Source organism: Cotesia glomerata, linkage group LG5 (assembly GCF_020080835.1).
Source record: "Cotesia glomerata isolate CgM1 linkage group LG5, MPM_Cglom_v2.3, whole genome shotgun sequence".
NCBI classification, from domain to species: Eukaryota; Metazoa; Arthropoda; class Insecta; order Hymenoptera; family Braconidae; genus Cotesia; species Cotesia glomerata.
The window spans coordinates 7,662,202-7,687,590 of NC_058162.1; the positions used below are offsets into that span (position 1 = coordinate 7,662,202).

General features: G+C 30.5%; 1 protein-coding gene and 1 long non-coding RNA gene across 4 annotated transcripts in view; both read right to left on the bottom strand.

Moving 5' to 3' along the window:
- Positions 1-25,389, bottom strand: part of LOC123265477 (CCR4-NOT transcription complex subunit 6-like) — a 602,565-nt gene that overhangs the window by 394,220 nt on the left and 182,956 nt on the right. The window lies entirely within an intron of this gene.
- LOC123265484 lies at positions 1,587-22,669 on the bottom strand. The gene is made up of 3 exons (XR_006509576.1): positions 22,601-22,669; positions 13,485-13,499; positions 1,587-1,598 (listed from the first exon to the last, which is right to left on the bottom strand). It is a non-coding gene; the product is annotated as an uncharacterized LOC123265484 (long non-coding RNA).

Below are 25,389 nucleotides of genomic sequence, written 5' to 3' on the forward strand. Positions count from 1 at the left end.
GAATACGAATAAAAGAATTCAGAAAAATTTTTCATAAAATGTGTAAAATGAAAATTTGAGATGGAAGACAAAAAAATGTACACAAATCGCCACTTTACGCTCTAATTACAAAAATCCCCACCCACTAACACTGACCACCTAGAGGGACGCCTGGGAACAGAAGCGCGGGAATATAAACAGCCATTTTAGAAAACAATTGGTATCGAATGGGAATGAATTTGGCCGGGATTTTATTCGAAACAAAACAAGTGTGAAAAAATAATCGCGCAGCGATGAATAATCCTATTCACTAGGGAACATTTTAACTAACCATCCCTTTATTACTTCACCAGATATACACTCGTAAATTCGAACAACAAAAAATAACAGTATATCGATGTTGGCGTGTGTTTGTATGGATTATTCCCAACGGGTTATTCACACCCCGTATTAAGCATGAATTCATAACTCAACTGAGTACCGTCTGCAATATGTTCCACACGCCGACGGATAAATATGATCGGATATTCGGCCGGCGGCTGGATACAAAAAGCCTTTTCCGGAACGCGAGTTTTTATTGCTTCGATCCATCGAATTCGTTGAATCACAAATATACGCATATATATATATATATATATATATATATATATATATATATATATATATATATATATATATATGCTTAAATATATATGCGCGGATCCAGTTACCCCTTTTTAGGAGAGTACAAAATATTCGAAAATGCTCACGCTGAAAAAGTAAACGATCGATGGTAAAACAAAAGTGGCCACACGTGTGATATCAGGCTTGCATCGACGAAATTATATTTTTACAGTATGCTTATAAAAAATCTAAAATAGTGGTGCTCCATAATGGTAGTAAAAGTCTGTCGAATTGGGACGAGTGAGTCCAGCAGTAAAAAACTGGATTTTGATGGATGGAGAAGTTTTTACATCGTTACGAGTACAGTAATATCTCACATGGAGAAAATTTATGTCAAAAATATATCATAAATAAATTAATAATGTATGAAATACAGATAAAAAAAATATTAAAATGTACTGTTATTATAAGGTTACTTCACTTGAAAATATATAGAGAATAATAGCTAATAATACACAGAAAGAATGGTTCACTTGAACCAAGAAAATATTTTTCTTGCTAATTATTTTCTTGGGCGAAAAAAAAATTTTTTTTTGACACAAGAAATTTCACTTATCTCAACAAAATTAATTCTCTTGCTTCAAGAAATACGTATCTTGATCCAAGACAATTTATTTGAATCAAGAACATTTTCTTGTTTTGAGAAAATTTTTCTCTTGCTCCAAAAAATTAAGTTCTTGACAGAAGTAAATTTTCTTGTCTTGAGAAAATTTTTCTCTTGCTCCAAAAAATTAAATATCTCGATAATAAATTTTCATTAATATTTTTATTGACAAACATGTCAAATGGGAAGATCAAATAATATTGAACTATTTTCTTTCATTCAATATGTATAATTGCGTGCTAAAATAATCTAAAATGAGTATCAAATATTCAAGAGAAAAATTTTCTCAAGGTGAGAAAATTTTTTTTTCAGCTGAAGTAGGTGGCGCTGCTTCCCTGAAGTATCTAAAAATCTTGATCCAATATAAAAATTGATTGTATCAAGTATTTATGATAATTTGAATTAAGAAAAATTACTTCCACCAAGAATAGAATTTCAAGAAAAATTTTTACTTCGGCCCAGACAACTTCGGTCTTCCTTCGGGCACCCGGAAATTTACTTGAGCCAAGAATTTTATTCTCCAGTCAAGAAATTTTTTTTTCTGTGTAGTAACAAAAAATTACTAAAGTCATTAAAGTACATTTTTACAAATAATATTTAACTAATTGCATAAAATTTTATAAGAATAATAATTGTATAAAAGTTTGTTAGAGTTAACTGTAATTAAGCAAGAACCGATCATTGTTATGTCTAATTTTTTATACAGATGAGAAATCTTCAGCGATTGCAACGCCGCCTCCAAGTCGGTACTGTAATTTTTAATATTAAAATTATTGAAAAGTAATATTAAGCTAATTACTTCTAAATTTTCGATAATTACTGTTATTTTTTTAAAAAAATTTGTTTTCATACTAATTTTCTGAGAAATAAATTCTAATACTACTATACATAAGAAATTGAAGGTCTTATCTAGAGTTTTCATGAAGTAAATATTCTTCTTAGAGTGTAGATCGCGCGTAAGATCAGTAAAGGAAAGACAACTCGGTAAGTTGATTTCTCCGGAGGGAAATCCTCTAACGGACGTCGCTCATGTCCCTCAGACTCTGCAATGTGCAGACCAAGAAATCGTGGAGTGAGAACTGATGCTGCCATCTGCTTACCCACTTCCGGCGGGTTGAAACCCCTGCGGCTTTAAACCTCTCACAGTTCTTGAGAGAGATCTCCAGTCTCCAGTCTCCAGTCTCCAGTCTAGGAGAAGACGACAGCTACAACTGGCACCCACGAGAGCCATTCAAGCGGGATGTCAACCAATTTGTTCCGGACAACCTCCCCAGCTATTGCCACTTGTCCGAAATAACATTTCGCCGCACCAGTTTCGGCCACTACTTTAACTGTCAAAGCTATCAACGGAACACGGGACTGAAACCTCGATTTTATTTTAGTTTTGATTTAATCGGCCGATGGAGTGAATAGAATTGGGATGATCAAATCCATTGAAATAAAGGAAAACATAGGATAAAATAAAACAAAGTTGAGAAAAAATTTTGTGGATTGACGTAAGCCGAAAATGAAGTAAAAAAGATGAAATTGTACACTGAAAGAACAATTTATTTGAATCAAATGAGACTCGTTTATTATTAAGAAATCTCTTATTTAAATACCACTAATCAATAACTATTTGACACAATAAAATGAATTCATTTGAGACAAAGTTATGGTTTATTCAGTGTATTTATTTTAATGAAATAGTTATTATTTGTTTATAGTTAAAAAATATTTCTTTAATACTTTAAAATAATTTATTTCAGTCAAATCAGATTTGTTAAGCATAAACAAATGTGATATTTGAATGTCGGTGAAGAAATCATGCTCTGTAATATAGTAAAAAAGTTTGGAAAATCCAAAAGTGCACGCCTCATAATCTCATTTTCCATAATAAAATTGATTAAAATAAAATACAAAAAATATTTCTAAATCTTTCGCGTCATTGTCCACCCAAAAAAGAAAGGTACTGCGCATGTATTGTAAATAAACCTTATTTACATAAATACACGGAGAAAAAAGTATTGCTATTGTAGCAATCCAGTGGATCGTGAACGTAGTATTGTGATTAGCTCAAAACAGTATTGTCATTTTCACAATATTATAACCTGATATACTCAATACTTCGGATTGTTATATTCACTTGCCGTGGTATGTGAATATGTCAAAACGTATTGTGATCATAAAGAAACGTTTCTTTACTACGGCGAAACGGATCGTGATTATCACGATCCACGACGCCTTCAGCGCCACCACGCAGAACCAAGTCTGAAACTTACGAGTGGATTTGTTTACAATTTTGGTGATGAAATAGTGATAATTACATAAATTAGTGAATTAATAATAATAGCGATATATATGATTGGGTTGTTGATAAATTACTCGAGTGAAATTTTGAAAAACTTGTGTCGATTTTTGAAAGTTAGTAAAGAAATAAATCTTCTTATGTTAACTGTGTTGATGCTGTGTCCGTGGTTATTGTATATAATAATTCTACTGCGTTGATAAGGAAAACAATGTACATTATATATTGTATTAAATAAATAAAATTTTTGTTTTCATAAAAGTCTTTTTTAGCATAAATGATTTGATCCCATACTGTTTTATACAAAAATATGTTATTGTATTAAATATGTACAATAATAAAGGAGTAAAAATTCCATTAAAAATTTTTTTCTTATGATAAAAATATTTGCCTCTTTTAAATGAATACTCGATAATACAAATTTCTAGACTAATAATAATAATACTTGTAAAAATAAAAAAAAAAGTCATATGAGATAAATTCCAACAGTACTGCTGTAAGTCATTATTTAAACATTTTTAAATCAAACCCAATTCTTGACTGTCATAATCTCTACACAAAAATTTTTAACTAATCAAGCTACAAAAGGAATTTGTATTTATGTTAATAACAATAAAATATCAAAAAAATAATAATCTGCAATAAAATATAATTAATATTTAATTCAAGACAACTAATCACCTATAAACCATAGCAATATAGACACTCGATATCCGAATCCATGTGGATCGTGATAATCACGATCCACTAGATTGGGCATATACGCATCTAAAGTATAGTCATGCGGGGATTGTGATCATCACTATACTGTATTGTGGTAATAGCAATACTTTTTTCACCGTGTATAGATGTATACAAACGGTTAGTGGATTTTTAGTTTATTACTAATTATGTAATTATAAATAAACTACATTGAAAAAGACCGTGATTTTTGAAAGGACTCAATTTTAAATCATACTGAAGCGTATAAAAAATGAATAGACTTGATCAGTTCAGTTTTTAGGCACTTATCGTGACCACACCGGTTTTCACACATACATTTGATAACTGGACGTCCACGGAATAATTTTTTTAAACATTTTTTTTATTTATTTAAAAAGCAAAATGTCTTTTAAAAATGTCATAAGTGTTGAAACTAGTGTTTTTTCACTACATTTATATGTAAATATTGTTCTACAAGTGCGATAAAAAATAAATAGAGGCAATTTTCAAGAAGTCGCTTAATTTTTGTAAAGCGAATGTAGGGCACAGCCTCATCCGCTTCGCTTACGAGGCGTGCAATAATATCTGATATATTTTTAGGGTTATGAAAGCAATGAAAATGATTTTATTCATATAATTTATATTGGGGTATCATCTAATAAACGAAAATTATTGGATCGGAGTTGGATTTTGATAGTTTTTTTAAATTATTAAATTCATCAAAAAGTTATGTATATATACAAAATTACCCAATTGTAACAGGAAACGATAAAGGTATTAAAATTACGATAACCCGAATATCGACAGTAGCGACACAAACGTTGCATTATTTATTTCAAATGAAGTTTGTTAACCATTAACAAATCTTATTTGAATGAAATAAATGGCCGAATTCAATCAAATAAACCGAAACAAAATATATTTGATTCAAAGTAATTCCAAATTTAAATGAAACAAATTTGTTTATGTTAAATACGTATTTTTAAGTTACTTTGAATAAATCTACGAATTTGAATCAAACACACGGTTTTCTCAGTGTAATTGAGAACGTGAAAATAGACTACATCATGTCTCAATGTATCGGTACAGATTAAAATATCTCGAATTTATCTAATTACATTCGAATGGACTGAGTATAATCCAAACACGTCAGAAATTTAAAGCGAACTGCAATGAGAAATTATTAACGCTTGTTCGCTTCTGGGAAATATGAAAACTTTCTGAAGTTTACTTCCATCAGCGAATGAGGACCAACCTTTCATATATTCGATTTATTCAAGTATGACTAACTTCGATTTCATCTGAAATCGATTATAAGTATTTTAACTAACTACATTAAAATTTATGGACAAAAAAAGTTAAATATTTTGTATCAAAACACCTATATAGATATAAAAGGTAAAATTTAACTAAAAACATGTAAGTTTTCAAAAATTCTTCTTCACTTGGCAAATTTTTTAATTTATTAAATCAAAATTTCCAATACCAATATAATAATTTACTTCAATCAAAATATAAGTCACCTGTATGCACAGTAAAAAAATTTTCGTAAAATTTAACATAAAATTTTGTGTAGATGTTTTTTTTACATAAAATTTATGTTAATTCTACACAAACGGTTTGTATTGATCAATCCATCCATTTTTTAACACACTCAAGTGTTAATTCAAAGTAAAACTACACTTTTTTAATGTTACTGGCCAACCAACACAAAATTTATGTTAAAGAATTCTTCATATATAGTCACGTATGCCACACAAGATAAACATGTAAATGTGATAGCCTCAACGTCATTTTAATTTGGTGGATTTTGATTTGTGTCATTACGTAAAATACTTAAATGAAGCTAATAAATATACAATTGTAGTGTATAGCAATTAAAAACTAAGTAAATAAAGGGTAGTTTATATTAAAACATCCGATAACAGAATTGTAACCTTAAAGTTCATTACAAGGTTAATTTCCTTTCTAGTGTGAATCGAGAAGACAGAATAAATTTTAAATTATGGGGAAATAAATAAAATAAGAAAAATTATAAATTTTATGATTATGAATCTAGCGGACATGTTGATTTTTTTTGACAAATTATTTACAAGTTAAAAAATACTTAAAAAAAATTACACGAATAATTCTTAAAATTTTCTACAAGTGAAATTTTTTTTTTTTAATTTTTTTGTAATAATTTTTTCATTAAAAAAAATTGTAAAAATTTTCAGATGTCGGCTAACTTAATTTTCATTTATTTTTTTGAATTAGACAAAAAAATAAATAATTGAAATTAATAAATTATTAGAAAATAAACTTACAGTTTTTTTAATTTTCTACATGTGCATTTTTCCTTTAATTTATTATTTTCAATTGCTCATGTATTTTTTTTAATCACAAAATATATATATATATATATATATATATATATATATATATATATATATATATATATATATTTAAATTATTAGTAAAACTCACATATTTGACAGCTGATCTGAGTAACACAAAGAAAAAGTTACAATCAACACTTTATTTGTGTTATGGATAACATTTAAGTGTGTAGAAATCCGAGAATCAGCCAATGAAAGTTTTAACATATTTTTGTGTTACTTTTAACACAGAATTATGTTGATTTCATCAATACAAACAGTATGTGTAGAATTAACATAAATTTTGTGTAAAAAAATCATCTACACAAAATTTTATGTTAAATTTTACGAAAATTTTTTTACTGTGTGATAACCTATTTTTCTTGACTCGATAAATTCATCTTTATATTCTATTTTAATGAATCAAAGAATAATAATTATAATTCTACACGGTAAAATCAACCCAAATATTTCGGAATTGACTGACATGTATCAACAGACATCAAAAATGGAAATAACTCAACCACCGAATTTAAAAACTACCAATGTTGGAATCAAATCATGATTATCATTCGTCCGGAAACTTGGGCAGCATTTTATCACTCTAGCGTAATGTTCCAACATTAAATAAACAATATTTCAGGATTAAATTATTGACTGAAGGGTAACTCGAGCATACACATATGAACGCTGTGTAGTGACATGTTTAAATAATCATTACACAGCTTGTGTCATAACCGGGACTTTCCGGTGTGCGCTCATTTTTAGGCAACTCATTTATATTTGAAAACTTTTTTTTGCATTGTTGTCTCATACAATAATAATAATAATAAGAACAATAATATGACGCTTTAGACTCGGTTGTTCGACAGAAAATAAAATGTTGATGAGATAAGCTCGATTGAGCGTAGAGTGAGACACGTGTCCACGCTCTTGCGTAAGATTGCGTCACAAATATTTACCAAAACAGTTCTTTATATAATAGTAATTGTGATGATTGTAGTATAGTCATAATTACAAAACCCATATTATTTGAAGTGGAAATGAAACAAAAAAATGTAATGGTGACGTAACAAAACCGTACCCGAAACGACTTGTACATAGTTTGTTATCATTATCACTGAATTCGATCCGAAACCATACCATATTGGTGAAAAAATTTTTATTTGCTTATTTTACGCGGAGGAATACGTCCAGAAGCATGCCCATAAATACCCAGAAGTGTGTACAGACGGCAGATACCATTCACACGATTCTTGATAACCATCTCGGTCATTTCGTATAAGCTATTTACATACAAACTACTGGTATCTCCACTCTAAAGAACTCCATAAAGAAAATAGTCCACGCGTCTGATCATCTGCTCAGAAAATTGTACAGATAATCATCTGTTCTGGTTAAAATTACATAAATAACTACTGGTGCTCGATTTAATCTCTTGGGTAAATAATTGGGTGCAATCTGATTCTGTTTCGAATTTTAATAGGAATAAGAACAAGAACAAGAAGAAGTTAAGAGAAAGTTTTGGGGTTCATTAGAAGCAGATGATTACTTTGGGAATTTTTTTATTTTATAAGGGGAGGGAAATTTTTTTAGAAATTTTAAAAAATTGTTTTTTTTATGTTTCGAAAGTATAATTTTGACATTTTTTTTTTTTTTTTAAGAACAAATATCCAATAAAATTTATTCTTTTTTTAATGAGCTCACATTATTTTTAATTTCATCCTTTTTTATTATTTTGAAAAATAAAAAAATTATTTTTGTATTCTTCGAAGTTTAAAAAAAATAAGCTCAAAACTTCAAAACTTTGTACAATTGTTTTATTTTATGTAAAGAGACATAAAAAAATGACTAATTTTGAGCCGTCTGAAGGGATTTTTTGCCTTAATTGTTATTAGCGCATGTTTTAAAGAAACAGATAGATGGCCGAAGATGAACGGTACAGCGACTTATCTTAGCGATTTATTCAGAGAATCTCTTAGCAATGCAAAGAGCCCGGTCGTTGACGCACCTTAAGCGGAAAACTAACCTATAGAATATTTAAAGATTTCTTTGATGGACGATAGGCATTATACAACTCTCATCCGAACCAGACGAGCCGATTCAAAGAGACAGCTCCGCGTAAATGGAGAGACTGGTACGGAGACAAAAAATATTAAATAAATATTAAATAAAGGGCTAGGGAGAAAGGAGACTAAAAATACCGGACATGTTTGGCATGATGTCGATTTAAAAGATACGTCGGGCATAACTTTGACGTTTCATTTCCGGCATCCGCCTTTACTTTGCTTGTTTTGATACACATTTCGTTGTAATATAAATATGTTATGTGCATTCACTGGAGCCGGTTTGCTCCAGTCACTGAATTAGGGGGAAATTGGATTTTTCGTGTCAATCATTTACTGACATTGTCGATATATCTCAGCGGGTTTTTTATTTTTCTTTAATGATGTAAGACCTAATCAGTAATAATTCGTTATTTACTCACTCGTTGCCGATCAATGCATACCTGGAACAAAAAGAAAAGTTTGTTATGTAAAGACTGTTGTAATTTATGGAAATGGTTTGAGAAAACTCTTCAAATTCAAGTTTAAGTTGTAACTTCATTAAAGTTTCTAGGGCTTGTACTATAAGGAAGTCAAGTAACTCATTTAAAAGGTCAATATATAATGTTCATTAAGCTTCGTGGAACTTGGCTTAATGTCACTTCAAACTTGAAATTGAAACAAAATTATATCTACAATATAAGGATTCAACGGAAAGTTTTTCGGTTCAAGTTCTGTGTAAAAAAGTAATTTGAAATATTTGGGTCAATGACTTCTTTTTTTTTTTAATGTAACAATCCCAGAAAATTTGTAGACTTGGTCCCGATGACCTAAACATTAAATTAATGTTCAAGTACTCAAAATGTTTTCTTTTTTTTTTTTTAATTCTATGAAAAAGTTATTAAAAAATGATTGGGGCAATTTTTTTTTTTTCGTTTAAAAATTTCACACCCCCTGATAACTTTTAAACTTGGTCTTACTGACACAAATATTTTATTAATAGTTAGTCATCAAAAATGAGAAAAATTTTTTTTCAAACTTTAAATTTAAAAAAAAATCACAGCATACGAATTTTAAAAAAGTTTTTTCCAAATTTTATAAAAATAATTAATCTAGAATGTTTTGTTTTTAAAATGTGACACCTCTCGACAACTTTTACATTAGATGACCTAAATAATCAATTTATACTAGGGTAATTAAAAAGAAATTTTTAGAGACTTGAAAATTATAAAAAAAAATTTTTTTAAATAAGAAATGGGAAACTTTTTTTTTTAAACTGAATATGAGAGAAAAATTATTACAACATTAGAATAAAAAAATGTTCTTTTAAAATTTTGTGTAAATATTATTTTATAACGTTTGTTTGAAAAATTTTCTTTTCAAAATGTCACACCACCCGAGAACTTTTACACTTGATCTCGATGACTAACAAATTAAACTGACATTGAAGTATTAAAAAAAAAAAAAATCACATGAATAAAAAAAAAATAAAGTAATTGATGGTAGAAATGATTAAAGACTGTAAATAGTTCCCAAGTCATCGAGTAGCATGTTTTCCAGGGACATTATTCTTGGTTTTCAATTTAAAAACTTTAGCCAGGCCATTAACGCAGTCGATAAAACTCGTACAACTTGGAATTGACGGCACTTAAAATAACGGCGAGGGTTTTCGGAGACTCGAATGGTAGCTGGGGTGAAAAGTTTTGTACTTTTCATTCAACGTCATCTATTTTTTCGGTTCCTGTAAGTGTGCTGATGAAAGCGAACTCGAGCACACGGGCGAGACCCGGGAACAGGAGAGGTCTATTAGGGTGAAGTTGACTCTTGCAAATGCATAATGGATTTATACGCATAGCGTCGACCGACGAAAACAAAAGACCGAGAGTGTGAGCAAGTCAGTAACTCTGAGCTTAAACTTTTCCAGTTACTAAATTTTACCAACTCAAACTGTTATTTCACACACACAACATACATCAACATCGGCGCTTCCACTTCTGTTGATACATTTAACTTTAATCTTTTCTCAGCTCCTTTCCACTTCGTAGTTTATTTAAGTACTTGTTAGTAAACAAATGCGAAAATTTTTAGAATTAATCGGCAATTTGCAAAAAGTCACGTCTCTGATCTTCAAAGTTCAACTTTCAAACTTTCCGGAAACGGGGATTGAGTATCTTCTTCTTTAATTAAATTTTTTGTAATAGTAAAATTTTTTAATCTTTTTAGTTTTTTCGATCTTCACTAATAATTAATTTATGAAGTTACTTTTGTATTTATTGCGTTAGAACCTTTTTTTAAAGATTATTTTGATTTCAAATTTTGTCGATAAATCCTTACGTTAAAAGTAAGAAATAATAAATTAATTACTATATTTAAATAAAATTAATTCTTTTATTGTTATTGAAATTAACTTTTGTACGGTAATTTTTAGGATTTTTCAACAAAAAAATTATTATCAAATCTAATTCATGGAAATTAAAAAATAAAAAAAAAATTTACATTAATTTTTAAAGTCTCAAAATACGCATTTTGTAATTTTTAAACGAATAAAAATTTTTTTATTTTTATTTAATAAAAAAAAAAAGATAGGGTAGGGCGGGGCTAGTTGATCGTAGGGGCAAGTTGAGCAATCGAAATATCTCGAAAACTAAGCAACTTACAACAAAAGTGTAAATGGTGAAAAGAAAGGGTTACGAGAGGAGAACACATCGCGCGAAAGTCAACTGCCGTCCGATATTTAAACTAACTGACAAAACGTTTTCTTTTTTTTTGTCAAAAAAAAAAAAAAATAGGTCTTTAGAATTTTCCTCCTACACTCGCTTAAAAATGCTATTTCGTGATCACGAAATTATTCAAAGACAACTTAATGTTTGCCCTTTCGATTATATATGATTGTTTATTTTTAATTCTTATCATTCTTTTATAACCTAACTTTTATTTTGTTGCCTCAATTGGGGTTAGTTGAGCAAGGCGCTGCGTGTTAAACCAGCCCTACTAGATTTTCAATATTGAAAAATGAAATTTTTCTTCACTAAATTAATAATTATCAATTGATTTGTACATGTAATGATTTAATATAATGTGTAAAAATTAAAATAACTCATATTGATATTATATTAATAAATATATAACATAATTATAATTAATATTGTTATGTTTATAATTATTATTATAATCATAATTATACGTATGTAGAATTATAATAAACAAATATTTGCTTGTTAATTACAATTTTATTTTGTTTTCATATCATTCTATACAGTCATTCCGTCTATTTTAGCCATCCCATGTAGGAGTCCCCAGAGTTGAACGACGGGGCCAAGCTTGCGCCAAGACTTGGGCCAAGACTGGGCAACTCAGCCTTGGCCGTTCCTTTGGTAAACCAGACTTAGGCCAAGGCTGGGTTAACTAGCCGTATACCCATGCTCAACTAACCTCACTAGTGGAGCACGTTGAGCAATTTGGAGCGCTCGCGTATTTCCGGGAATAACTTAAAAATTTGGACTCGGATTGTTTCTGTGTCGCTAGACCTTTTGAAGAAGACTAAATTACGAATCTAACAGTATATGACTCGAATAAATCCGATACATCGTCTTAAAGTTATGGAAGGTCGAACCAAAAAGTGATCAACTAGCCCCGCCCTACCCTGCACTCATGAGAGTTTTTTTTATTAATAAATTAAATAAAATCCTTCTCTGAGTAAATGAATCAATTGAAAGTCTTCCACTTCGCACTAACAGATACTTTTAGTGTCAAAATTTTTTTTAATTTTCTTATATCTCGAAAAGTATTAACCCGTATTTATCAGCCAATAAATTAAACCAAAAAAGCATCAAAGTATAATGTACACAATAGTTTTGTCACAAAAAAGAAAGGCATAAAACCCAGACAAAATATTTGTGAGACAGATTCGGGTCACGTCAATTTGCAGCCCCGGGTTGGGCGCCAGGTGTAGATAGAAATAGAATAAATTATTTTTTGTGTAAGCGTAACAATAAAAAGTAATTATCGGTAAAAATTCATAGTTAAGAAAAATGTATATATTTATTTAACAATTGGGTGTATTTTTAAAAACTCAAAAATGGGTTTAAACACAGCCCAACATTTTGCGGTTATATTTTAGCGTAATATGTGCCGTATAGCGAACAAAAAAGCAACAATGTGGAAAAGAAAAGAGTGTAAGAAGAATAAGCCACAGCTGCGTCACGTAGCTCGTAAAACCGAAAGTAATTTAACGATCACGAAAGACACCTGCCCGGACTTGTCTCAACGGTTCTGTATACTATTTTCACAATAGAGGTGTACAAGTTATACAAATATTACCCAACAACAACCTCCGGAGCCTCCCGTCTGCATTCTGCTCTGCTCTGAGCCGTAAGCCATTTAATATTGTCGTAAACGTTGAAAGGATCTTACTCATCAAGATCATAATTAAATTACCTTATATCTTATATTTTATGTCTTATATTCTTCACCTGTACACATATTACATTGAATTTATTAAATATGCACCTCACGATTTTAAACAGCGCTTTAAAAAATCTCTTAAACCTTTCCAATTATCTTTTTGCACATATCAGATTCTGAAGCCTTCGGGTGTGTTCTAGTATTAATTTAATCTGGATTTTATAAAAAACTTGTTTGGCTTCTTTCCAATTGAAGAGTTTATTAGATACAAGCTGTTTTTAGTTATTTATAACTTTATTATTCATTATATGAGGTAGAAACATCGAATAATTAAACCGATAAAATTTAAATACTTCATGCACAATATAATTGAATTAATGCTCGAATATTTTCCATAATCGTTTATAATTTTTTATTGAGTTATGTCCATTATAACTAAAGACAATTAGTCAAAATACCTCACGTACAATATTTATGTAAAAAATTTGTATGAAAAAAAAAATATATTTTTTATTTATAAAAAAAATTTTCAATTAAAAAAGCAGTACAGTTGGTTGCCAATACATTTAATTCTATTGAAAGGTTTAAAATTAAATAGTTTAAATTGTTGACATTTAATGCGAAAACTCATCATATGTAAAACATGTTTCATAAATAAATTACGTATATTGTGAGAGTGGAAGAGTAATAAAGCTATACAGAAAAAAAATTGCTTGAATCAAGTAAATAATTTTGAAGAACTTTATCTTCTTGATTATCTTTTTAAGTTTTTTTCAGTGTATGAGAAGGTTGGTACAACGAGCAAAGCGTGTGCGTTAACACACGATTGCAGAAACCTTGTCAACTGAGTTTATCCATAAATATGTCTAATTAATATAATATTTTGCACAATATAGTTGAAAGATATGTATGAAAATATAAAAAAATCTATATTTTTATACGTTTTTTTTATTATATTTCGGCAAAGGTTTGTTTGTGAAAAGAAAAAATTTTTTTTTTGTACGTCATTAATACATAGAAACATTTGAAGCGTCATTATTATCTCGCGAAACTTATTCCACCTACCAGAAATATTTAAAAATAAAACTGGTTTCCATCAATGAGTTGACCCAGTTATCGAAACATTTTTAGCAGGGCGGTAAATTAAAAAAGTTGACGTTCCAAGTGTCAATAAAAAAAAAAGCTTTAAATGTCGATAAGAAATAAATGCCAGTTTCTCATATCGCCTCCACTCAGTTGCGCATTCTTTAACCATCTAACGCAACATTGAACGGGCAGCAAAGTGTTGGCTAAATGGTGTGCATACATAATACAATAATGTATTCATATATTTATATTTATACTTATATTTATAGGTATACGTGCAGGGATCGAAAACAGGTTTTATTATCGTGGCTAACGATTAAACAGTACGATTTGGTAATCTCATACACAGGCTTCCGATCAGACAAGCAGATACTATCTTATTAATTTGTTCAGAATCATTACATTACATCAAATTCATTCTGTAATTTTTATTTATTTGTATCTGTATCTTATTAACAATATATTTATTGCGGTTTTAATTTATAGGCATGGTTACATTGACACCTACTTATCGGGGAGATATTTATGAGAGTTAAGATAAATTGTGACATTACCCGGCAAGCGAACCAAACAATCACCAGATTGTATCGAGATTATGCGACCCGCACGTGCGAGTGAATTTGCGGTTCTTTTCGACAAGTGCTTTGTTCATTTAATTTGTTTTAATTTTTCAATGTTTTTGTTTAAGTTTTTAACCATCAAAGTGTCACAAAAAACTGAGTATTTTTATTTTTTGAGTCTTCTATAAAAATATGTTATTATATTTTAGGAGCCGTTTCCTAAAATCAGCCAGATAAAAAATTTTTTCAAGATCGATCAAGATTTTTAAAACTTTCAAAATAAAATTCTCAAACTTTTCAAAAAAATTTATTAATATTTTTTATAATAATATAATTTTTTTTTTATTTTGATCGACTTTTAGAAATCAAAATTACGACTCAAAATTTTCATTATCATTATCCTAGAAAATAATAAAAATAACGAGAATACAAAATTGATAACAAAAATTCGATTTTTGACAATTTCCAACAATCTTAAATTACCCCTAAAAATTATTTTATCGAGATAGTGATTAATAATGTATCGTAAAACACAATAAATTGATATAAATTTTCAAAGAGAAGGCTCGATAAAATGAACTTGTCATTTTTAAGCCACAAAAATATTTTAAAAATTTTTTGCTTCTATTCACATGAAATAATTAATTCAATAACTTTTTGGAATAAGGAAAAAAAAACGCTGACTATGAAGTAAAAATTTCTCGATATTTATAAAATTAGATAGCAACACAATTGAATGTTACAGTCGAGTGAAATCAACTATAAATCACTTTGAGGAAAATAAAAACAAAAACAATAGACTAGAATAGAATTCACTTGAGTATTTGTTTTATATATGCTCCCGTATATTCCCTATACGCACCGAGAAAGGAAAAATCCGGTATAAGAGAAGCAAAAAAAAAAAAGTTTTCAATTTCTATGTCTCTTTATTTAGTTCTAGTAAAAATCACAGCGTGTATCGTTAATTATACTATACCGTTGAAAATGATTGCCAGCACAAGTTAACTTTTGTATTTACGCTTTGTAACAGATTGATTTGCGTGGAGGATGACGCTCGTTTGTAAAATAAAACTCTAACAAATCAGCAGGCCAACCCTTTGTGACTACTAGTTAAAAATATCCCGGAACAATGGAGGAAAATTCGGATCAGTTGGATTTAGTGATTGTGTGAGTCTTGTCAGAGGCAGCCCTCAATTCAGCTTTAATTGAAATCAACAGAACATTGAAAATATTTTTTTCTCTACCCTTCTCTTTTCCTTTTCATCCACTCCGGAAAGTTTTTAATTAAAATCACGGATTTTATAAGCCTGGAAATAAAATCGAGTAATAATTATCGGTTCACTTGCTTATTGCACGTTGTAATGTTCTCTTTCGCTTGAAAATGTAAATAGCCATTTCCGTCCGATTTCGTATTTTCGTTGCAACTATTTTATATTTATTAATAAAAACAAATTATCTTTGAACATTGAATGTCACATTTTTTTAATAATTCATTTAATCACTGATAGAAGGATTTATTTGTATTAAAAAATATTTGTTAATAGTTAACAAATCATTTATTAGAGACGACTATTTAGTATTAAACAAATATTTCTTAGTATTTAATTAGTATATTACACTACAAGGGCAGAAAGTTAAGATTCCTGCACTGCGCGCCATGTGCCCGAGGCGAAGCCGAGGGCATTATGGCGCGCAGTTCAGGGCTCTCAAATTTCTGCCCTCGTAGTCCTCCAAATTAAAATACATGAAACTCTTGAAGTTAGTCAAAGGTCGAAACTCGCAAAAAACGGGCCACGATTCATTATTGATTGCAATTTAGGCGCGCGCGTAGCGCGCTATTCAAATTTCTAGTGTATACTAGTTTTCTTGCTATCCGGTCGAAAGTACGTAAAAAATTGCGTTGAAAAAAATTGATGCCTGCCCCCGAAATTTGCGGCACGAGCGAAGCGAGTGCTGCTGGTCGGGGGAGGGGGGGGGGCAGGCATCAAATACACCTGTCAATAAAGATATTAATTTATAATCTATCATATTACTACTTTCTTTTGAGAAAAGATCTTAATTTAATTAAATAAATTTAAAATTATATATATATTATAAATTAACTCTGATTTTAAAAATAAAAAAAAAAAAATAGAAAAATGAAATAATAATCGTAAAATGCATAGAAAAAAAAATTAAGAAAAAAGTCTGTGTATTTTTTCAAATAATTATTTGTTCAATAATGAATTTATTTATTTGAAAATTTCTATCAGAATAAAAAATATTTCTCGTTTTTTTTGAAAATTTAAATATTTAATAAGTCTCATTTCATTAAAATAAATATTTATTTTCTTTAATTAACTTAGTTTCAACCTAAAATCATCGACACATAACAAGAGAGATACATTCATAACAATCACAAGTAAGGTTAGGCTTATAAACATAAGTAATAGAGTGAGCGCGACTACCGACTTTCGGACTTTCTGCCGCCTCGTGTCTCGTTGTCAGTGCATGAATACATTATTTCGGCTCCCCGTCGTAGGGCGCATGCGCGACTTGATCACGGCATAAAACTGAGGCTTTCTACCGTGAAATCGCAGCGGGAACCCCGTACTTTCGACCGGCGTAGTAACAAATATACTATTGTTTGTATTTAATAAATCTGATATTCATTTATTAAATATTCATAAATCTTTTTCTTGCTCTCCTAGCCGAAAGTACGCTTTTCCTGGCAGCAATTTACTCCAGGAAGAGCAACTTTTATGTCCTGCTTTAACGCATGCGCGCTACGCATATTTTCTGGCTCGGCAGCACAGAACCTTGCTTTCTTTCGCATTTTCGTGGCGCGACCGGACTATACAGCGAGTTTCAACTGTATATATAACATTCACAACATCGTCTGTATGTAACATGTCAGCGCATAAACTAACCAAAAAATGTCAAAAAAATAATAGTATATTACACACCTGTGGCAAGAAAATGAGAAATGTCTCAGAACACATATATGTTGCCCGAGGCGAAGCCGAGGTCGACATATATGTGATCTGAGATATTTATTATTTTCCTGCCATAGGTTTGTATACTATTTTTCTGTCCGACAGAGGCGGAAAGCGGCAATTTCGTTTAGCGCAGCGGGCCGAAAGTTGCCACTTTCCGCCTGGAGGGCAGAAAAATTAATTTTTAACTAGATCATTGTTAATGAACTATTTAATAATAATACTGCACAAATAATTTATATAAAAAGTTTAAGAAATAAAACATAATAGTTTTGTGAATTTTATTTGCTTTTTTTTATATTTTGATAGTTAGTAAAGCAATGTTTATAAAACGATCCATGTACTCTACAAACTTGTAATAATTTAATTTCAATCTTTCTTAGCCGTCGATTACTAATTAAAAACTAATTTTTAATCAACTTAAAAAAAAAAATTCTGTAATTAGAATGAGTTTAAATATTTGTGACAAATTTTGTGCATGATATCACTCTTAATCAGAGCATTTGTTAGTAAAGTTTAAAATAACATTTTTTTTCAATTTATTAACTTTTATTTTTTTTTTTATATCCACCCCGACCAGCAAAGCCTTGGCTTCACCTCGGCTTTGCAAAAGTCGGGCGGCGCCCCCCCTCACACCCGGCAAAACCTCGGCTTCGCCTCGGTTTTGCAAAACCCCTTCCACGGGGTTGCGTACTTTCGGCTGGAGAGCAAGAAAAATAGTATACAACCCATGACCAGAATGTTGGATACCCTGACGTATGTGATATGATGGCCTCGGCTACGCCTCGGCCATCATATCCCATACGCCAGGAAATCCAACTTTCTGGCCTAGGGTTGTAATATACTATTTAAATACTAAGAAATATTTGTTAAGGATTAAAAAGTGGCCTCTAATCAATTGTTTGTTAAATATTAACAAATATTTTTAACTATAAACAAATCCTTCTATCAGTGATTGTTTTAATATTTTGTTTAAAATCTTTGAAGGTTTATTGCTAACGAAATTTAATTTTTTTACTTTGACCCGAAATTGGCGTCCAACTCAACTGACCCAGCTTGAATAGTCTCGAGATATTGCTAAATATTATTATCGTGTAACCATTTTATAATTATTCATAAAATAATAAATAAAATAGAGCCATTAAACAATGATAGAGCTAAAAATATTTTAATTGCAGTATAAAACGTCATTCGTGAAATGGTCGATGTAAATCATACCATAGTTTACGGTCCAGTGTCTGGGCATAAATAACTTTATTAATAACAATATTTCTTCCAGTTGGAATTCTATCATTAAAATATGGAAATTCCGTCATGAGAAATCGTTAGTTGGGTCATATAATTAGCGATTTATTATAATAGATTTATTATACTTAGTAGAAGAATTAACTTGATTCAAGAAAAAATTCTAGATTAGGAAAATTATTATAAAAAATTTCATGTCCAATTCAAAAAAATCCAATTCTTAAAAATGTTTTTTTTTGTCTTCATTCAAAAAGAGAAATTTTTGAACTATGAATTTTTTTAAATGAGTAATTTTTACTTGATTCAAAAAATTTTTTTCTCAATTTAAAAAAATCAAATTCTTAAAAATGATTTTTTTTTTCGAAATTTTTTTGTCTTGGATTAATTTCATCAAATTGACGATTACTCAATAAAAATCGACCCTGTAAAAATTTTTTTCCACAAATGAATTTCCGGAAAATATTAACGAATTTTAAAATTAGAGATTGAAAAGCTACGTGATTTGGTTAGAGAAAGGTAAAACAGTAGTTTTGCATAAATTTCTCACGCGTTAAATTATAATTACAACAAAATAATAACGATAATCTTTTTCAGTGCATTATATTTATAAATACATTTAGTATTTAGTATTAGTACATTAACAGTGCAGAGCAGGTAGAAGTAGAAATGGAAATAGTTATGTAGCGTAAGCAGATATTAACTACATATATTATTATATTTATACATTACACATTATATAGCATACACTAGCCAAAGGTGGGTGAGAAATCGATTATGCAATTTTCCTTGGGATACACTGCTGTACCCAGGGCTCGATAAAACACATAGAAAATATAGAATCAAGAGTAGAGAGCACGATTTGAGGTTGTGTGAGTTACGGTAGTCGCATTCCGACGCGTATCTAATAATGTTCAGTGAAAGTTCCCTCTCATGCATCGCCGAGCGTGTTTCTACGCACACATGTCCTGTCGGCATTGTTCGCATTTAGTTACCCACACGCTACTCAATCATACTGGAAAACTTTTGCTAATCCATTAGTTTGATACTCAATCAGATTAATGATAAAAAAATAAATCCATCGGATATATTAAAATTTTACGACAATTTCAACTCGATAATTTGGTAAGCAAACACGATTTCAAATTGGTCCTTTTCGAGAAAACATTAAATACGGATTTCAATCTAATTAAAAATTTTTAAATTATCAGATTTAATTTCAGAAATTAATAACTCAAAAGTTATTACCATGTACAAAATGTACAATGTATCTGAACAATCTATCAAATTTGCACCTTTACTCATTCGACTTGCAACTTCAATGACTCCAAAACATGAATATCAGAAAATGCCTTTTGACTTGTATTGTCCTAGCTTATTGGGAGATATTAACGAACGAATTTGCGATCAGTGCGGTATATATTTTGCAACCAAGTCTTCACTTACGACTCAGCAAAAAATTCATGGGCGCGAACGTCGTCCAACTAAAATTAAACCTAAAAAAATTACCGCTCATCGAGAAAATGAGATTTTATGCATACTTGATTCAAAAACTGAGTTTGATGATTTACAATGGTTACCAACTGATGATGTTGATACTCAAGATGTACCTCAAGAAGTAGAGACAGAAACTGTCAAAGGAGTAGAATTGATTGAGAATATGGCTGAGTGGTTAGCAGGACCATGGTCGGAAGATGTTAGCTTATGATGGGTATATGGTTTATTGGTTCTTTTTAAGTAGAGCATTTAAATATTTCTATATTTATTGATGTTGTTAATTTTAAATCTTGATATTTATGATAATAAAAAACTCACAAAAAAATATTCTTTGGGTATTACTTCATTGCATCATAATAAAATAATTATTGATTATAGATACTTCAAAACACGTTAATAATGTTACGTAACAAGTTTTGATCGGGAGGGGGGGGTAAAAAATTGCAAAAAAAAAACGTTACGTAATACTTGAATGCTCCCTAACTTTTTTTTTTTTTTTTTTTTTTTTTTTTTTTTTTTTTTTTTGTAAAAGCGTAATAATTAAGCTTGGTAAAAATCTTCCATGGTAAAAAAGGATGAAGCGTTTGGGTGTTAGCATCCTCAGCAGGATATGGAATGCTCGAGGCGTTTCATATTAACTTTTGCGGTTTGAGAAAAAGTCGCGAGGGTATATTTGTATTCACCTTGCCTTAGACGCATTGGAAAGGCTGCAGATGAAAGGGAACGCTACGTATACGCCATAAGCTACACAACAGTGAGGCGGCTCTCGAGTTGTCGGCGTATGAATATACAAAAGACTAGAAAGATGATGTATATAAATATAGAAATATATGTACAAACACACAATATATAGAGACACGTGTAGAAAACATCGAGTGGAAGAACATTAAAGTGCGAGGCGATGTAAGAAGTTATTTTCCATACACCTCGAGGTGAAACGCGTGATGATGTGGAGCATCCTCAGAGGTCCCGGTACATCATCGATCTTCCCATCCTCCTCTCTCCTCCTACCTTCTCTCGGATGCTTGCCTAATGTACATGCCACTGATTACACCTGTACTCTCTCGCCGATAAAAATCCTCAAGGTCTCCGTAGGTAATGTGCAGAAGTAAGCCTGCGTATCAATCGATAGGCCTCGCTTCCCTTTCTGCTGAGATATTAAGGATCTGCCGGACCTTCTGGTCCTTAACCCGGTGATTATCTAAAGACGACGCAAGGATCGATCGATTAGCTGACCGCCTGCAGGCGTCTAAGTTTGCTGAACAGAAAAGGAGAGTAAGATACATATCAGGTTACATGCGTTTTTTTATTGTACTTACTTTATTTACTCGTTTTTATTTATTTAGATTGGGTTTTAAGTCGCTCTAAGTGACACTGAGCTAGATCCGTCTGATCGAACAGACACTGAGACTACTTATCTTATGTAATATCATTATTTTTTTTTAAGTTTGTAACGAGTTGACTTACAGGTATCACTTTTGCATCGCTTTAATTAAGCATACAAGGATCATAAATATTAAATCATTTTTTTAACTTCAACACTCAAGAGAATTCATGAAGTTGAAAATATCATTAATATGATAAATTTAGTATTTTTTGGTTTTTTTAACTTCCCGCTAAGAAAATTGAAAATTTTCAAGAATCGGGAAGTTATTGGATTTACCTCGTTTTTTTAAAATGGAGTTTTCATCAGATCTCGACGTTTTGAGGTCCTAGGAAGCTTCCCTGACTATTCCCGCCATGGTGTGTGTGTGTGTGTGTGTGTGTGTGTGTGTGTGTGTGTGTGTGTGTGTGTGTGTAAACCTTTAATAACTTTTGAACGGCTTAACCGATTTCATCGCGGTTGGTGCCATTCGAAAGAACTTGACAAAATTAAATTTTTCATACAATTTGGACCGATTCGGAAGGGTAGATTTTGAGAAATCTAAAAAAAACTGCGAAAAAAATTTTTTTCAAATGTGGTTTTTTTAGAATGACTTTCAAACGGCTTCAACGATTGATTCCAAAAATAAATCAGCTCTTAACATAAAAAAAACCACGTCGATTTCCGCCAAGCTGGTCAAAATCGGTAGATTCGTTCGTGAGTTATCGTTGACAAAAAAAATTGAAAAAAAGTGATTTTTTCGAATTACACCGGAATTTGATCAATTTGATCAATTTGTGTTCAAAAAGTATATACAGTATTCAAAAAGTATATACAGTGAAAACCGTTTATAACGACATTGAAGGGACCTCCTGTTAATGGTTGTTATAGCCGACAGTCGTTATAAGTAAAAATTAGCAATGCATGGATTATATTTGAAAACAAAAATGGACGGATTAAATTAAAAAACAATACTTGATGAACGTTTATTAAACTAATAAATACTTGATGAAAGTTTATTTAACATTTATTAAACTACACATAAATTAATTTATTAAACATTTTAATAAAATTTTTTGTAATAAAACCACGTATAAATTTCAATACTACATTTAATAATATAGATTTAATAACATCATTATTTTTGAAAATAATCAGTTACTTTGTCGGAGAATTATTTTAAAATTGTAACGAAATTGTTTTCTACAACTTGTAAGACCATTAACTAAAATGAAAATTGTGATTCTCATTAATTTAAAGCTGCAAAAGAATTTGATGACATCATAAGTATATTTACTGCAAAACGAATGAAAATATTTATCAGACGCTGTAACCAATGCATTTTACTATGAGTTTACTCCTATAAGTACTGTGAATTCGGTTGCTATAAACAATTTGTCGCTATGAGCAATGTTGTTATAAGTGGTTTTCGGCTTGAGAATTTTATATGTAATAGAGACGGGACTTAAACATTTCGTCGTAATAACCAGCACGTCGCTTTAAGCGAAGTCGCTGTGAACGGTTTTGACTGTAAATGACGTATTTATTTATACGTATACTTAATTTCAAAGCTCAAAGTTGGAAATTATTTTTTACATTAGATTCGCTTAAACCTCCTTAAAGAATTTTAGTTTACGTTTTATGTTCAGAAAAAAAATTTCTGTTTAGGTTCTACCTGCAGATGAATAAATTTTTGGTTTTTTATTTTTTCTTATTATCTTCATTTGCTCATTGAAAAATTTCAATCAATTTTTATCTGCAAATATAGGAATTTTGGTTCTAGTATTATCAAAGAACTTTTTAGCAAAATAAATATTTAAAATTTTAGTTTCACCTCCAATTTTTGAACCCATTCAGCTCGTAGTTGATCGCCAACCTGCTTATAATTTAAATATTCCAAACTCGAAAGAAGACAAAGTAAGCTTGAAAATTTTCTGTATAAACATAAACAAACTCCATAAAAAACAAAAAAGGAAATGACGTTGTAAATGAATACATTAATATATATGCTAATGTATGATAGCTGAGATTTATCTAAGCTTGGGAGTATGATATTAAATTCAAAGTTAAACTAAATATTGAAGGTAATATTAACATAAGTAAAAAAGTTCAAAACACAGCAGTATATCCAGGAAATGCAGATTCTCGAGGAGAATCAGAGACTAAACTGAAGTAGAGAGTTGAGAGTAGAAAGAGAAGAAACTAGTCATAGTAGTACAGAGAGTACCAGTCTGTCTGATGTGCAGCAGTAGACCAATTTAACGTAGTGCCTCCTGAGAAGTACCACCGCGTACATTCTCCTTATCGTACTTGGTCTTACCTTATCCTTACAGCAATACTAGACGGTGCCGTCTATTTAACATGCACAAATATTTACTCAAGCTATACACTAGCTCTCGCGCGTTCAACTCAACTCATCGGCAGTCGACTAACTCCTATTTCACTCATAGTACAAAGTTAACGTATATTTATATATTATAAACATAGGTACTGAGTTCTCAGGTATAGCACACACACTCTTCGGCTCACTACTGCATGTACAGTGCCCAGTATGGTGTTGAGGTCCAATCGTGTTATGCTTTTCTATTGAACCCATACCTACAAGCTCGACGAAAGCCACCTACCTCTCAGCTAAATATAATCGAAGAACCACTGTGTTGTCTTGGTGTTTGCTGTCTTCGTGCGGTAATCGTGACCGACGTGACTCTCAGGCGTAAGCTGGTGCACGTCACGGTCAAACGGAATCTAGTGCCGGTTTACAACGGTCCTCACTACTCCTTGCTAATTACTAATCACTCATCCAACGTAATCATTACCGACACCTTTCATTATTTTTTATTTTCATTATTAGTATCATTTGCTGAATTAATGTCAGCTGCGATCTTTTGTGACCACCAACGAAGTTCAATTTTCTTTAACATTCACATTGATTTTTTGAATGAGAAAATAGGGTCCTTTAAAAATAGAAGCTTTACTTCGTATGTGAAGTATTTTATTTCTTTACTCCGGTGCTCCGAGTGATGACAGTGAAAATTCGAATATTTTGGCATTAATTTTTGCTTTGGAAAATTGAAAATTCTGCCCTGTTATGACGTATCTCGAGATACGCTGTTTTGTCGTAACAAAGCTAAAAAGGTTTTTTTAGTGTTACTTAATGATAGGGTATCATCAAAATTTTACTAATTTAATTAATTATGCCAATAACATTGATTAGGTAAATGTGCGTATAAAAGAAATGAAAAAAAAAAAACGTATCTGTTTTGCATTGGAAATTAATATAACATTTAATTCTTCGAGTTACAGCGTTTTGTCATAACAATTTTATTTATTTATCAAAATGAGCATGAGTTTCTTAAGATAAAAAAAAAACGTATCTCGAGTTACAACGTTTTGTCATAACAGAAATTAATTTTTCTGTTAAATTATACTCAAATTCTGTGAAAACTTTATGCGCTATTTTCTCGAAACTATAATTTTCGAGATACGTCGTTTTGTCATGACAGGGCAGAATTTACAAAAATCGAAAAGTTTTTGTTTAGGGTCCGGTTGCCAAAAAATGAGTTTTTGTCAAATTTTGCTATTTGAAGTCTAAGGAATTGAAACATTTTTTTTTGTTGTACGATAT